Here is a 10,133-nt window from a genome sequence, read left to right as displayed (position 1 = left end):
TTTTTTTTTTTTTTTTTTTGGTTTTTCGAGACAGGATTTCTCTGTATAACCCCAGCTGTCTTGGAACTCACTCTGTGGACCAGGCTGGCCTCGAATTCAGAAATCTGCCTGCCTCTGTCTCCCAAATGCTGGGATTAAAGGTGTGCGCCACCAACCGCCCAGCCAGAATTTCTAAGTATTGCTTATGACCCTGTAGCTAATTCTTCTCCACCTTCCTCAAAATCCCTGCTAATTCCTGAATGAAAATATAATGAGGGGCAGTGAGATGGCTCAGGAGATAAAGGTACTTACTACCTTACCTGAGTTCTTGTGTTGATCTCAGGAACCTATATTGTGGGAGGAGAGAACAGACCCTAAAAGCTAGTCTTCTGATCACCCCCATGCATGCATAAAATAAGAAGGTAGATAGATCAATTGATAGATCAGAATTAGCTGGAGAGATGGCTCAGTAGTTAAGAACACTGAGAGCTATTCCAGAGGAACTTTGTTTTGGTTCCCATCACTCCTATGGTAGCTTACAACCATCTTTAACTCTAGTTCCAGGGGATCTGATGCCCTCTTGTGGCCTCTGCAGGCATGTGGCATGTACACGGTACACAGACATGCATGCAAACAAAACACCAATACACACAAAATAAAATAATGGCTTCTTCTTTGGCATGTTTAATCGTGATGTTTAACAGACACTCTTACAGTTTAAGATTACACTTTAACAAATTCTCTAATGAAAACAAAACAAAAAATAAAATGGGCCTGGAGAGAGAGCTCAACTGTTACAAACACTAGCTGCTCTTTCAGGGTACCCTAGTTTCAATTCCCAGCACCCACCTGATGACTCACAGCTGTCTGTAACTCCAGTTTTAGAGAATCTGATACCCTCCTTCTAGCTTTGATGGTGTGTATGTAGTACACAGGCATACATGCAGGCAAAACACCCATACACATAAAAATTATTTTAAAAATTAAAAAAATTTAAAAAGGAAAGAAAAATAAATGAAACTCAGTTTCTTTGAATCACTTAGTCTTTAAAGTCTTGAGCCCAGCTATCATTTTAATCTTATCACACAATCAAATCATACTACACAATCTTCAAAATAATCCACTTTAAGGCTCTTAAGTCTTTACACAGTGGTTCCTAAGTGAGAAATGTGTCTCTATTCCCTCCCCCAATAAAATCTAATGACCTAGTTGAGCAGTCAGTCCTTTCATTCTCCTTCTGAAATGTTCATTACTTCATGCCAGTGCTTCTAAGTTCTTTTTTGTTTGCTTTTATGTCTTAACACAAGAATTATGGTATATACCATATTTACTCTGTAGTCATTTTAGAAGTAAATATCAACTATAAACCACCATGTTACACATTGGAAATACATGGTTATAATGCAGTATACCTGAACTACTTGTGGGCAAGAGATTGTGTTTTATTTATATCATCTTCATATGCTTGCTTACTAGAAGTGCTCTGTAAATTTGAATGGTTGATACACTGCCCTCCAAATCCATGTATTCCTCATCTATGCATTCAACTGAGGATCAAACATATATAAAAAAATTACATCTATACCCAACATTTACTTCCCCCCCCCATAGCACCTAAAGATACAGCATAACACAAGTATTTACACTGTATCAAGTATTCTAAGAGATGAGTTAAAGTATGTGGGATACCAAGGGTATCTAGTTTATATGCAAATATTATACCATTATCACATGAGTAGGGGTCTTAGAGCGACTCTCAAACCCTGTAAGACACCGGAGAACAGCTACTGCATGAGTGTAATTGGTAGGGTATAGTAACAAAAAGACAAATGACCAGGATGCTACACTATATGCAGATACTTGGAAATATAGCTACAGAAAACTAGTAGAAAAAAAAAAAAAAAAAAAAAACAAACTAAGGAAAAGAACCCAAATCCAACAAAAGCACATTCTTTTTTTTTTTTTTAAAGATTTATTTATTTCATTTATTTGAGTACACTGTAGCTGCCTTCAGACACACCAGAAGAGGGCATCGGATCCCATTACAGATGGTTGTGAGCTACCATGTGGTTGCCGGGAATTGAACTCAGGACCTCTGGAAGAGCAGTCAGTGCTCTTAACCGCTGAGCTATCTCTCCAGCCCAAAAGCACATTCTTTTGGGACAAAAATCTCATGGCATAGGCAGCCCCATTGGGCCTTAAAATCCTAGTTCCTTATCTCAGCCTCCAGGGTGCTAGTATTACAGGAGTATGCCAACTGCCCCAGCTACTACCCTTGATCATCTCTGACTCTATCAAAACCTCAAATGTCATGGTCAAGAAGACAGTTAAACATTGAGTCTCAAAATATACCCCTGGATTCCTTTGGACCATAGACACTCATCACATCCTTCTTACTCCCCACCAGTTTTCATCGCTCAGTAAGTAAACGATGTTGTTCAATAACCAAATGAGTATAGCTTTATAGACTCTTAAGGAGGATGCTTAATACACCTTGCTAAATCTAAAAAGAAAGTAATATGTATTAACTACTGAGTGCTAATTTTAGGCCCGATGTGGAACTTAGCACTCAAAAAACATTATTGTCAGTGCCACACTAACCTTGTCAGATGAATATTAACTTTGTATGATAGACCAAAGTTAAGACAGGTTGGGTAATTTGCTTTAGTTCACAGAGAAATTATGAAACTTGGTGCAAACCCAGGCACCTAGGTGTTCTGTTCTTTTCTGAGCTGTATCCCACTCCTTGGTATCCCTATCTCCATTCTTGGTATATTCTAGCCTGTCCTCTGGCTAAGATTACTTTCAGTTCAGAAACTACAAGTGAAAGTAACCAAACAAGACTCAAAAGATGCCATAGCAGGCCAATTTCCACAGGTTTGTATCTTTTAAAGTAAAATGAGTCCTGGGGCGATGGGTCAGCAGCTGAAGTCACTATTGCCATGACAATCAAGAGGACAGGACCTTAATTCAGATCCTTATGGCCCATTTTAAAGAATAGAAGCCAGGCAATGTGGCATGTGCCTATAATCCCAACACCAGGATATGGGTCAAGAACACTGAAGCTCACTGACCAGGTAACTAACTGATGAGCTTCAGGTTCAGCAAGAGAACCTATCTTAAAACATGAATGCAAGAAAGCAAATGAGGCCAACCCCCAATGTCCACCTCGAGATTCCACAGGCACATGTGCACCCATACCCAAAAAAACCCAGTAAGGGTCTATGGTGTGGCTCAGTTGCAGAGCACAGGTTTAGCAAATGTGAGGTTTTGGGCTTGATCCTGAACACTAAAACTAAATAGGCAGAGCAATAAGGAAATACATACATTGGTCTTAGCTCTTTTCATTTTGTCAATTTTAAACTTGTTTTTCTTGCACTACTTTTCACATGCATTTCTCATAGCCTACCCCCTGAAAAGGAAGGGACAGATCTAACTAACTCAGTGGAAACCTCCCACTACCTTTAAAAATATGTATTATTTTTCCACAAGTCTGACTCTTGGTGGCACACGCCTTCAAAGTCTGACTCTTAATTTAGGGCTCCTGCTTTGAACTTAAGTGAAGTAATGGAATCGTGTGAAAGTAAGCTTTCTCATGCATTACAGCTTAAATTGAAAAACCAAAAAGAAACATTATTTTGGGTATATTTGAAATTAAAAATTAGAAAAGCCAATGTGTCTAAAAGCTACTCTTTAACAAATTATGAGACAAAAGTTTTCTTCTATATGTTCCACAAGTTGCAATCCTTTCTACCATCACTGTCAAATACACATGTGACACAACTTCAGCACTTGAGACATGTTTAAGTGTCAGGTTCCGTGGCACTAAGCCTATGCACATCACCACCATTTAGGATTTCTCTCATCTCCGCTCTCTTGCAGCCACCATTCTATCTTCTGTTACCATGACTGTTTTATCCCTGGGCACCTCTTAGGCAACAGAACTACAGAATACCTATCTTTTTCAAGGTGGATTCTTTTATTAGTATATGTCATTAAAGTTAATCAATGTTGTAGAAGACATGCATCACTTTTTTTTAAGAAAAAGGATTTTGTTTGAAGGCTTAACCACAAGACTCAAATATAAATTTGTTTATCTCAGGTTAAAACTCTGAAAATTCACAAAACAAAGGGCTAGAGAAAAGGCTCATTAGCTAAGAGTATTTATTGTTCTTGTGGAGGACTTGGTTTTGGATCCCAGCACCATATCCTCTCACATCCCCTAGAACTCCAATTTGAGGGAATATGGCAGTCTCTTCTGCCCTCTATAGGGATCAGGCAGTCAATAAAACAATGTCCTTACAAAATGAATATAAAAAAATGTCTTCAGGAAGTCAATGTTTTCAGTTATTGTTCATTTTCTCAGGAGTAATCAAGACTTCTTGCTTACCTAAAGGTAATAATGTACTAGGTTGAAAAAAAAAAAAGAGTAAGACTTAAATTTTGATTTTTTTTTTCTTAAAACCTTACACAATGTTGTGATTTTAGTTATGTAGTATGAGGGGACTGAATCCTACTATTTTATGAATTATCTAAGAAAGGAGAAAACGAAATATTTAAATTGCTATTTGAAAGCCATTTTCACAATTGCAGGAAACAATAGAAAAATTAGCTTATTATTAATGAATTACTAGTGTTTATTGTCAAGGCCATTTTATTCTTCAAAGCTCTGCTAGCTAATTTTTTCTTTTTTTTTCTGAACAGATTTAAGAAGCATAATATAATTTATATTACCATTATATAAATACAAAAATATAAATATAAATGCTTTAAAGCACTGTAAGGAAAGATTTTTTTTACCCTTTTAGAAAATTAGTCAACATAACTCCTCATTATATATAATTAAGAAAATTAATCTATTAAAGTTAGCATATCCACCTACCGTACTTGAGATCAGAAACATCTGATTATTCACCCCCCTTTACTGTCTGTGAACTTCATATCAAGCAAACAAGTCATTCAGTAGAAAACTAAAACCTAAGAGCAATGTAATATAGTTTCTCTTTTCTGTAACTTGTTTTTTTTTTTTTTCAGAGGAATATGTTGAGAGCAGACCAAAAATATCTGATAGAAGCCTGGTCAATACTGCCAAAGGGATAGAGGGACATTAGGGAAGTGTACCAAGTACATGGTAGGCAGTTTATTGGCATCTCACACTACTATAATAGGCATTTGTGCAAGAAGATACAAAATTCATATATTTAACTTCTATTCATATATTAAATCTATCTGAAAAAATCTTTTCTTAAAACCAAAACCAGAATACCGCAAACACAGGACTGGTTAAGTATTAGCAATTTTTTTTTTAAGACTTATTTTATTTATATGAGTATACTGTCTTCAGACACACCAGAAGAGGGCATAAGATCCCATAATAGATAGCTGTAAGCCACCATGTGGTTGCTGGGAACTGAACTCAGGACCTTTGGAAAAGCAGTCAGTGCTCTTAAGCACTGAGCCATCTCTCCAGCCCGGTATTAGCATTTCAAGATTAGACAGAACTCAGCTTTTTACCTGATTATATAAAGGATACAATAGGTAATTCATTACAATAGAGAGATAATTTTTCTTTTGCAAGTAATCAGAGGTCTAGATTAAAAAAAAAAAAAAGTCCTGTGTCATTGAACAGGACACCTTCAAAGGTACTGAGCTCATTACAAAAATATTAAAATCATTGGCCATTTCCATAAATATTGTATATAAACTCAACATTTAATCTAACATTCCTACTGTACTTCTAACATCCTCAAGAGTTGAGCTGGGCATAGTGGCTCACATTTAATCCCAGCTCTTGAGGAGCAGAGGCAGGTGGATCCCTTTGAGTTCAAGGTCAGCCTAAACTACATACTAGATTCCTGGACAGCAAGAGCTACATAGTGAGACTGTGAGACCCTGTATCAAAAACCAACAGCAACAACAAAATCCCATTCTCAGTCTGCATAATGCAAGACTCATCCTTAGAAGTAGATCAAGATACTGTAGGTTGTAATTCCCAAAATGGCTAATGGCATCTGACAAGGCCTTAACCAGAAATCTTTAACAAAAAAAGGAAAGTGCAAACCTCTAAATTTGGCAACATAGTCAAACAATTAAAATCTATTTTCATATTTTACTAAGGTAATACTATTTAGTAACCAGCATAAATTTACAAGACAGAATTGGGGTTTTACTTTACTTTTTAGTGACCAAAAGAAGGGATCGGGGTACTAGGCCTTTTAAAACTCTACTCTGAAGAAGAATCTTCAGAGAACTATGGTAAATGTAGATAGAGAAAGGAAACCTCCAGGCCAAACTCTATAAAGTTACATGTTCATGACTTGCACACTTCCATATTTGGTCAGTTTTTACACATGAAGAGAAACAAGGCTTTTAAGAGTCGTCATCAACAGTGGCTGCAATCTAAGTGTAAATACCCATGCTAATGTTGGTTTGTTTATATTTTTTTAAACACTAGCAATACTAGGAGAGGATAGAAGTGGAGGAAGATGGCCAGGTAACCAGTCTGCGAAAAAACAAAAATCAAGAAAACATTCCTAAGCAGCTTAGGTGAGGTAGGATTTTCCTTTCAGAAATTTACATGGGTATCTATTTCTTATCTTTGAATTTCCTTCCCTTAGGATCTAACTATGAATAATTGTTTTAAAAAGAGAAATCAATACATACAAAGTACCAAAATGATTTAGGTACACGGTTAAGCAAAGACCTGAAGATAAATGTTTTAGTTTCAAGAAAATACTGACTCTTGTCTATTTATTTACTTGCTAAAAAAAAAGTCTAATGATATATGACAATCTGGGAACTTGCAAAGATACTTATGGGCAGCCTATGTCATAACATTAGGACATAGGCTGCCCATTAAGTCCTCATGAAAATACTCAACACTGGCCCCAATGTAAACAAAATAATCCCTTGAGAGTGACTTGTTACAACAGTTACTAGGGAATTATCTTTCATAGTAGGCGTTATCTAGCTGGAAATTTACTAAATAAAAGAAAGTGACTTTAAAAGTTCACTTATTGCCGGGCAGTGGTGGTGCACACCTTTAATCCCAGCACTTGAGAGGGAGAGGCAGGCGGATTTCCAAGTTTGAGGCCAGCCTGGTCTACAGAGTGAGTTCCAGGACAGCCAGGGCTACACAGAGAAACCCTGTATCAAAAAAACAAAACAAAAAGTTCACTTATTTAGAAAATCATGCCTCTATTGTGGATAATGTGCACAATACACTTCTCAATACAAAGGAGAAAAGAGAAGAACCCCATGTTTAAGAGTCACACTATGCTGCTACTCACCTGTAAACTGTAAACAAAATACCATGTCAAAATTCACAGATAAGTTCCCAAAGATATAGCTTAATAAGTCCAGTGAGTTAAATGAAAACTGAGTTTAAAAGGTAAATCAAAGCAAGATTGTACAGTGTAGTGTATCTTGGTGGGAGATCACAGAATTGTATCATTAGCCATGTAGACTCTCACACACACTCATACACACACACAGTTGAAGAAACTGAAAAATGTACCACAACATCGCAATATCGTAACTTTAATCATGAAACTGATCTGACAGTTTGTACTAAGCATGTAAATTTTATTTTATTTTTTGGTGGTTGTTCTTTGAGACAGGGTCTTGCTATGCAGCCCAGGCCAGCCATGAACTCATGATCCTCCTACTTCAGCTGAGCATGACACGTAAATTAAAATGTACATACATATATACAAATTAATCATTCAAATTTTAATTCAAATTCTGACCTTTAAGGAAGATCATTAATTCTATCCTTTGTTCATTCTCATTTCCTATCTAAGCTTTGGGTAAATCTTCAATATACAATATAATCTATTAGTATTATGAATAGAAATGGATTAATACAACAGGTCCTTCGTTTTCATTAAAAAAGTTATACATGCATTTCTTTGGCACCAGAGCTTTTTTTTTTCCCAAATGACTTTTCAGTTTGACAATATCACTCTCTTGTCCATTGTTTCTCTGCCTAAATAAACAAAGTAGCTGGAAGCCCACATACTTATATCAGGTTCTATTCACAAGAATGTAAATACAGGTGTTGATCTAAATGAAAACAGCAAATACATTGCGAAACTCTGTCCCTGACAATCTTCTCCAGTGGTAGGGGGAACCATACCTCACTAACCGTTCCCCGCCCCCCCCCCGCCCCCGTCTCAAATTCAAGTTGGAGCACAGTTTGTAAAAGGAGGACAACAAGCATGGTCATAAGTTCAAATCTGCCTAGGATACTTGCTTCCAAAATAAATGGATCCTTCGGGCACCAGAGGTATGAGTAGGATTGTAAAAGCAGGTGCAGACTACAAATGTAGGTATTAGTCAAGACTATGGTCCTGACTACTATCAGGGGATGGACAGCGCACCCCCAGAAGGCCTGACTCGCATAACCCTGAAGGGTGCTGAAAAGCAAGGCACAAGGCAGGAACAGGCAGGTGTTTCTTTTAGACAGAGTGTGATGCCAGAGACACTTTAATCGCAGGTGGAGAGAATGAGGCAGAAAATACCAGTAAGAAAAAACAGAGCGACGCTCAAAGAGAATAAAAGTCTTTCAAATTAGGCGCAGCCAAGGAAACCAGCCGGAGGTCCAAGGCACATACACACCGACACAGTGGGCAAAAGGAGAAACTGAGGCAGAGGACAACGGCAGATCTCCAAACAAGACCAAGACAAAAACACAAAAGTGAAGAGAAACCGGCTTTGTTGGGAGGGGAGATACCTCCCACAAGGGAGCAGCAGCTGCAAGGCTTGGAGACAGACACCCACCCAGACAGGGGGAACCGGTTTGGGCAGGGGTTCCTGGGGAGGTGGCGGGGTAGGCCCGCGCGTGCGCCATCTGCCCTCCGTGGCCGCTCCCCCACACCCAATCTCCGCTCCCCTCAGGGCTCGGGCCGTCGAGAGAGCCCCCCTGCAATCCTCGGCCCGATCCCGCCAGGCGGGGAGAGAAGGCAGCGGGATTCTAACCGGGACGGCGGGAGAACCCCCGCCTCCGGGATAAGGAGACCAGGGCGAGAGGAGGGGAACGGCGACTGTACCGGACCTGCTGCCGCCGCCGAGCGCCGTCAGGGAGGCTCCGCCGCCTGGGCCTCCCCGCTGCCCAGCCCCCTGCTCACGTGAAGCGGCTTCTTCCGCCCTCCGGCCCGCCCCCCGCCCCACTTCATAGGCCCCGCGTTCTCCCGCGAGGCGGAGCTTCCTTCCCGCAGCCCCACCCGGGCTCGGAGCCTGCCGAGCATCCGCGCTTGCGCGCACGGCTCGGACTCGGCTAACACCGCGACTGCAGCGGAGAGCGACTGCAGCGAAGAGGTAGTTGGAGGCCCGGGAGGCATCCTGTGTCCACCTTTCTGAAGCAAGCACTGTTTGCCAGGCAGCAGTTAACGCCGACTCAACTCTCCCAACATTTACTGAGGCACACAGAACCAAGGACTGTGATAGTTTATTTTATAAAAATATGTCTCTCAGTTCAGCTTTGCAAAGATGTTACCGAACTCGAGCTACAAATCAAACTTCAGACTCCATACAGTGACCCGGTTTCAGGTACTGAGGAAATTAGGAACGAATAAGGTTATTTCAGTCTGTGACTCGAGGATGAGAATTTTATTTGAAAAGATATTACAAGTTGAATACAAAGCAACAGCAATAAAGCGAAATTTAAAGGTCCTGTCCGGAATGAACACACAATGTAGCTGAGAACAAAACAGGCGTGCAAGTTTTTTGAAAGTTATTACTTTGTTGTTACTGAACCTAACACTTCATGTATTTACCACGCAGCTAAAACCCAGACTTATTTTTAATTTTGAGATAGGGTCTGCCTTGAACTCACTTTATACAGCACGAAAGCCTGAAGTCTTGATACCCAGAGTAGCTAGGGTTACAGGTCTTTGCAGCTAGGCCAGGCACTACTGCTACACAAGACTTAGTAATTTATACTTCTAAAGCCGCTTATTCTTTATTTGAACGTGGCACACTCTTTTCCAAGTGAGTCATTTACAATGTGAACCAGGAAAACAATTAAAAAGAAAGAAAACCTTTGCTGCTACAGTTCCCCTTTGTGTCTTGTCCTTCACAAAACACCTAGACTCCTGTGGGACAAGAGTGATGTTTCCTTTTTCTTATACACACCCTTTTTTTTTTTTTTTTTT

General features: G+C 39.5%; 2 protein-coding genes across 7 annotated transcripts in view; one reads left to right on the top strand and one right to left on the bottom strand.

The window, feature by feature from the left end:
- The window catches only part of Zbtb26 (zinc finger and BTB domain containing 26), a 40,798-nt gene that overhangs the window by 8,817 nt on the left and 21,848 nt on the right, over positions 1-10,133 (top strand). The gene's annotated exons all lie outside the window — the stretch shown is intronic.
- Positions 1-10,133, bottom strand: part of Rabgap1 (RAB GTPase activating protein 1) — a 130,506-nt gene that overhangs the window by 111,320 nt on the left and 9,053 nt on the right. Inside the window, exon 1 of one of the 4 annotated variants that reach the window (XM_031370055.1) lies at positions 9,035-9,135. The exons of 2 other annotated variants lie outside the window; for them this stretch is intronic. The gene's annotated coding sequence lies outside the window, so the exon portion shown is untranslated. Of the gene's footprint in view, positions 1-9,034; positions 9,136-10,133 lie in introns of those variants that run through there. One more of the 4 variants, XM_031370057.1, reaches the window with a different exon arrangement.

Source organism: Mastomys coucha, unplaced genomic scaffold (genome assembly GCF_008632895.1).
Source record: "Mastomys coucha isolate ucsf_1 unplaced genomic scaffold, UCSF_Mcou_1 pScaffold15, whole genome shotgun sequence".
NCBI lineage: Eukaryota > Metazoa > Chordata > Mammalia > Rodentia > Muridae > Mastomys > Mastomys coucha.
This window is presented reverse-complemented; position numbering and strand designations above follow the sequence as displayed.